Source organism: Eumetopias jubatus, unplaced genomic scaffold (assembly GCF_037043125.1).
Source record: "Eumetopias jubatus isolate StellerSeaLion01/CBP00866 unplaced genomic scaffold, mEumJub1_p1.0 scaffold_11, whole genome shotgun sequence".
Classification (NCBI taxonomy): domain Eukaryota; kingdom Metazoa; phylum Chordata; class Mammalia; order Carnivora; family Otariidae; genus Eumetopias; species Eumetopias jubatus.
Genome location: NW_028274817.1, coordinates 114,401,528 through 114,407,964, shown reverse-complemented (window position 1 = coordinate 114,407,964; position 6,437 = coordinate 114,401,528). Strand labels below are relative to the sequence as shown.

At 44.8% G+C, this 6,437-nt stretch overlaps 1 protein-coding gene across 4 annotated transcripts in view; it reads right to left on the bottom strand.

The window, feature by feature from the left end:
• Positions 1–5,977: 5,977 nt before the first annotated feature.
• Positions 5,978–6,437, bottom strand: part of CTPS2 (CTP synthase 2) — a 100,826-nt gene continuing 100,366 nt past the window's right edge. For all 4 annotated transcript variants that reach the window (XM_028092576.2, XM_028092577.2, XM_028092580.2 and 1 more), the window contains exon 19: positions 5,978–6,196. The gene's annotated coding sequence lies outside the window, so the exon portion shown is untranslated. The remainder of the gene's footprint in view (positions 6,197–6,437) is intronic.

Sequence of the window (6,437 nt, the reverse complement as noted above, 5' to 3'; positions counted from 1 at the left end):
GTTTTTGATGTAGTGTTCCATGATCTTCTAGAACCTTTTAAAGAGCAGTCTTCACTATATAGAAAAAAAGATTTTGGGGGCACTTGGGTGGCTCAGTCGTTAAGCGTCTGCCTTCGGCTCGGGTCATGGTCCCAGGGTCCTGGGATCGAGCCCCACATCGGGCTCCCTGCTCAGCGGGAGTCTGCTTTTCCCTCTCCCACGCCCTCTGCTTGTGTTCCTTCTCTGGCTGTGTCTCCCTCTGTCAAATAAATAAATAAAATCTTTAAAAAAGAAAGAAAGAAAGAAAGATTTTGAAAACTGAGACCCCGTCAGAAACTTGCACAGTTTTCTTGCCACGCTCCTTTTGGGTAACAGTCAACAAACTTATTCTGCGAAGCACCAGAGAGTAATGTTTTAGGCTTTGTGGGTCTCCGACAACTATTCAGCTCTGCCCTGGTGGCATGAAAGCAGCCATAGACAATAGCAAAAAAAAAAAAAAAAAAAAGTGTACGCAGCTGTGTGCCAATGGAACTTCACTGACAAAAATAGGTGGGATTTAGCCTGTGGCTACAGTGTGCCACCCCCTGCTTTAGATAGTGCCTCCTTCGAACAATCAAGTACAATCATGCTTTGTACTTCTTCATTCTTTTTTTTAAGATTGATTGATTGATTGATTGATTGATTTGACAGAGAGAGACACAGCGAGAGAGGGAATCCAAGCCGGGGGAGTGGGAGAGGGAGAAGCAGACTCCCCACCGAGCAAGGAGCTTGAAGCGGGACACGATCCCAGGACCCTGGGACCATGACCCGAGCCGAAAGCAGACACTTAATGACTGAGCCACCCAGGCGCCCCTACTTCTTCATTCTTAAGCAGGTTAAAACAGATCTCCCTTCAACCCAGGTTGAAAGAGTTATGCTTAGGAAGGTTGAAACAAAGGAAAGATAATAGAGAGCAGAAGAAAAACAACACTGAGTTTATGGGATAAAACCACGGAGTTGTGATAATTCACTCAGAAGAGCAAAAGTGTTGGGTGGTTCAGTCAGTTAAGCATTCCACTCTTGGTTTCTGCTCAGGTCATGATCTCAGGCTCTTGGGATTGAGCCCCAAGTTGGGCCCTGTGCTCACCAGGAAGTCTGCATCTTTCCCTCTCCCTCTGCCCCTCCCCTCGCTCATGCTTTCTCTCTTGCTCGCTCTAATAAATAAAGAAATCTTTAAAAGAAAGAAAGAATAAAAAGAATAAGTGTTTCAAAAGCCATGAAAAACTCTCATCCTATCAGATATTTTCCTGGTATGAATCAATGGTGGCAACAAAGAAGTCACATTCTGGGTGGAAAATTACTTCTGGGAGCACCTGGGTGGCTCAGCTGGTTAAGCGTCTGCCTTCAGCTCCGGTCATGATCCCAGGGTCCTGGGATCAAGCCCTGCATTGGGCTCCCTGCTCACTGGGGAGTCTGCTTCTCCCTCTCACTGTCCCTCTGTGCTTGCTCACGTGGTTTCTCTCTCTCTCTCTCTGTCGCGCAGTTTCTCTCTCTCTCTGTCTCTCTCTCAAATAGAATCTTAAAAAAAAAAAGAAAGAAAAAAGAAAATTATTTCTGTGTCTTCAAGCTTCTCAAGTTTGACATTTAAACAATGTATACTTGTGCAGGGGTGCACAGTTGGTTAACTCTTGGTTTCAGCTCAGGTTATGATCTCAGGGTTGTGAGATCGAGACCCATAATGGGTTCTCCTCAGTGCAAAGTCTGCTTGAGAGTCTCTCTCCCTCTCCCTCTGCCCCTCCCGCTCGTGCTCGCTCTCGTTCTAAAAATAAATAAATAGGGGCGCCTGTGTGGCTCAGTCGTTAAGTGTCTGCCTTCGGCTCGGGTCATGGTCCCAGGGTCCTGGGATCGAGCCCCGCATCGGGCTCCCTGCTCGGCGGGAAGCCTGCTTCTCCCTCTCCCACTCCCCCTGCTTGTGTTCCCTCTCTCACTGCGTCTCTCTCTGTCAAATAAATAAAATCTTTAATAAATAAATAATTCATATATATATGTATATATGCTTGTGCAAATAAATTCAGAAATTGCTACTCCAGAAATTTATATAGTTTCAAATAATATTAATCTCTTGCCATTAAATTCTCTACGTAAGTGGCCATTGTAACAAGTAGTCTCATCATCCTGGCCTGTGGCATGTGATGAGGTTTCTCTAGTTCACAGAAACCCCTTGAGAAGGTGATTCAGCATGGAAAAGTGTAGTTTCCTGGTAGACCGACACCAGCCCCCAGGTTCGAGGCTTTTATCTTACTCTCAATATCGAATACTCTCAGCATATTAACTGAAAGCATAGTCTCCCCCAGGGAAAACAAATCAAAGCAATACGTCTATTTTCAAACAATTTCTTGTTCAAGGAAAAATGGGAAGTTTAAAACTTGACAGTGAGGCTTAAAAATGAACTATGTAATCACACAGTGCCACGTGGATTCCCCAGCTTTTCACCAGTATTCTTCTGAGAGAAGGTAGTGATGTTAGGGTTCGAGGCCGACAGCCAAGAAAGAATTCTTGAGACGTCTTTGGTGCGAAAAGGTGGTTTTATTAAAGCCCGGGGACGGGACCCGTGGGCAGACAGAGCCGCACCGGGGTCATGAGCAGTGGCCCGTTATATACTTTCAGGTTGGGAGGGGGTTAGGGAGAGCGTAAATCTCTAAGGAATTTTGGGAGCAAGGTTTCCAGGACTTCGAGGGGGCTAGCTGTTGTTGGGAAAGGGTCATTTATTACTGTCTAATAAAACCTGTGTCATGAGACCCTTCAGATGGATATCAGCGGGTCATATGCTTGGGGGATGCTTGCCAACATGTATCTTGGAGGGGTTAGAGATAAAGGAAGTTTCCAAAGGAATTTTTATACATGAAAGCAGACTTATAGGATCCTGGGGGGAGGGGGCGGGCTAGGATTGCCTTTTGTCCTTAGCAAAGTATTAACATCGAGGCAGCTGAGTCCCTAGAGGAATGTCATTCTGCCTGTTTCAAGGACTTGTCAGGGGGCCCTAGGTAGTAAGGAAACTTAATAATTTTTCTTCTGCCTTTGTTTCCCATATCAGTAGTACCAAGGAAGCTACCAGGATGGAAAGTGAGCCCCATCCCAGAGAGAGAAAACTGAATGGCATCCATAGATTTACCACCGTGTTTTAGAGATCTTCATGGACATGAACCTTAAAGACCAAAGCTGCATGGCAAAAAGCAGCTCACCAAGTTCATGTTCTATTTCCATCAAAGCCTGGGATAGAAGATACCCCCTTACCTAAAAAACAGATTAACGGGAGAAAAACAAACAGCAGTTTAATGACCTGTACACAAACGGTAACTTCTACTCAGTTTTCAGAGCTCTCCCTATGTCTGCTATTTCTTTAAAATCAGCCTAAACGAATTCTTATACCAAAGAGACATATTTTGGGGGTGTTGGGGAGGAAGACCTTCCTCTGCTCTTCAAGGTCCCTCTAGCAGGACTAAGAATCGAATTGACATGAGACAGATTGACAGGAGAAAATAAAATTTAATAGCATACTTACGGGAATCGACACAGACAGGGAAATTCCAAAGACAAGGAGGCACCAGGGAAGCTTATAGGAGCTAAGGAGAGGTGGAGGGGTGTGAGGACACAGAGGGGAGAGAGCTCATTAGCAGGAAGGTGAAAGGAGATGTTTTGAAAAACGAGATTGCCCTGTTATGCAGACAAGGTTCTTAGATAAAAGGGAGTCTCTGTTAATAGCTTTCTTCCTGGTACAGGCTCTCCTTTCCCATGTAAAATTAGGCAGTTGAAGGGGAGGCGGAGAGCTTTTCCTGCATCTGCTAGGTTTCGATGACTTTTAACTCATCTTTATGCCAAAGTGGCCCGTCTTGGGGCAGCCTGCCCCGGACCCCTACAAGGGCAAATTTTGCTCCTCTTCGTTTCCCCCAGCACCTGATACCATGTGTGGCTCCTGCTGAGGGCTCAAGATACATTTCTTGAATGAATGATTTATAATAACTTTCCATGTGTTCCTGTCCCACGGCTGCTCCACTATCCTGAGCAGCCACGCTACTACCATTAAGCCTTCAGTGGATTCCAAGTTCAGGGGGTGTCTCCAAAAGAGGAAAACCTCATGTAGTAACAACAAAAGGGCTGGTTTATTGTTTTTAAGTGCCCTTCTTCTGGTCCTATTTACATGCATCATCAGCCCACAGTGAAAGCACTCTGGTATAAGTGACTTGAGAAATCATAATCATCACAATCGAAAACTTCCATTTAAGCCACACTACCCCTTTGTGATGGTAAAGTATGCCCCCAGTGCTTAAGTCCCTCTCTCTATGAGGCCTATTCCAGCTTTTAACCTACCTCGTGGGCTTTTCATTTGGAGCCTCTTGTGATCTCCAAGTTATAATTTTCACAAGTGGAGCTCTAAAGCTCTGTAATATTTTTGTTTACCAGAATTACTCATTTCACTTCTGCCTGTGTTTGGTAGATGAATTTTCTGTAGCGTCTTACAAAAATAACGCTGTAACACCTTACAGACTTAAGTGAAAAAAGTTAAAAGGCAGGGCGCCTGGGTGGCTCAGTTGGTTAAGTGACTGCCTTCGGCTCAGGTCATGATCCTGGAGTCCCGGGATCGAGTCCTGCATTGGGCTCCCTGCTCAGCAGGGAGTCTGCTTCTCCCTCTGACCCTCTTCCCTCTCGTGCTCTCTGTCTCTCAATTCTCTCTCTCTCAAATAAATAAATAAAATCTTAAAAAAAAAAAAAACTTAAAAGGCCAAAGACAACACACTCAAAACAATTAACTGAGCAGTTAAAATATTTAAGTTAAAGTCGGGAAGCTCAGATGTGAGCAACAACTCTCCTCTCAAGCTCATTCAACGGGGACATCAGGAAGCCCACTGGAGACAGGTGTTGGTTGCACAATGTTGCGAATGTACCTGATGCCCCTGAACCATTCACTTTAAAATGGTTAAGTCTAGGGGTGCCTGGGTGGCTCAGGTGGTTAAGCGTCTACCTTTGGCTCAGGTCATGATCCCAGGGTCCTGGATGGAGCCCCGCATCGAGCTCTCTGCTCAGCGGGGAGCCTGCTTCTCCTTCTCCCTCTGTGCTCTCTCTCACTCTCTCTCAAATAAGTAAATAAAAATCTTTTAAAAATAAATAAATTAATTAAATAAAATGGTTAATTCCCGGGATGCCTGGGTGGCTCAGTCAGTCAAACGTCTGCCTTTGGCTCTAGTCATGATCCTGGGGTCCTGGGATCAAGCCCCTCGTTGGGCTCCCTGCCCAGTGGGGAGTCTGCTTCTCCCTCTCCCTCTGCCCCTCTCCCCCTCGTGCTCTCTCTGTCTCAAATAAATAAATAAATAAAATCTTTTAAAAAACTAAAATGGTTAATTCTAAAAAAATAAAAATAAAAATAAAATGGTTAATTATGTGAATTCTGCCTCAATGAATATACATATATTATATATATATTTATGCCCCCTTACATTCTGCCCACCTGCAGCGAGGGTCTTACTTGCCGCCCCCCCCCCCGTCTTGGACATGTTTAATTTTATTTTTAGCTAAAAATAAACAGGATGACGGGGCGCCTGGGTGGCTCAGTTGGTTGAGCGACTGCCTTCGGCTCAGGTCATGATCCTGGAGTGCCTGGATCGAGTCCCGCATCGGGCTCCCTGCTCAGCAGGGAGTCTGCTTCTCCCTCCGACCCTCCCCCCATCTCATGTGCTTTCTCTCTCATTCTCTCTCTCTCTCAAATAAATAAATAAAATCTTTAAAAAAATAAATAAAAAATAAAAATAAACAGGATGACAAACTGAAAGAAGCTTGGGCCGCACACAAATCTGTGGTTGAGCTCCAGGTCACAGAACGACTCCTGTTTGACTCAAAATTCACTGTGGCATGTGCCCTGCCACCTTTCTCATACAGCACAGTGAAGCCTCAGTTACCCGGATCCTTGCTCACTGCCGGGACATCACCATATGCCGGACAAAACACAAACACGCTTTCTCCCCCGTGAGGTTTCTGGGAAAAGTTTAATTGGCTACAGAAATTTGTGAGAACCAAAGCCCACCTCTGGACTGAAAAGGAAAGTAGCCCTTTGGTTCTGGTTTATCTATTATTAGATCCCCTTCGAGGCTTTACATCCATGTTTGGTGGAAAATAGAGTGATTCTTTAAGAGTGTGGTGATCTCCTCAGACAGTTCCTTCATCCTGGCTTCAGTTATTTCAGAGCCTTAAAAAAACAGAAGAAGAATATAAGTATTAGCAACATCAGAAACTGAATAATGTAAGTCTTTCAAGTACCTCCAGCTAGTCTTTGCACCATTTTGGTTTGCTCCTAAAGGTCTCCATGTTTGAGGCAAACCGAAATAGAGAGAGGTATGCATTCCCTGGTGAACATGAATATCCTACTTCTAAGTGAAACGAAGAGAGCTCATACTGGAGCAATTAACTCTTTATACATTTTCCAGAAA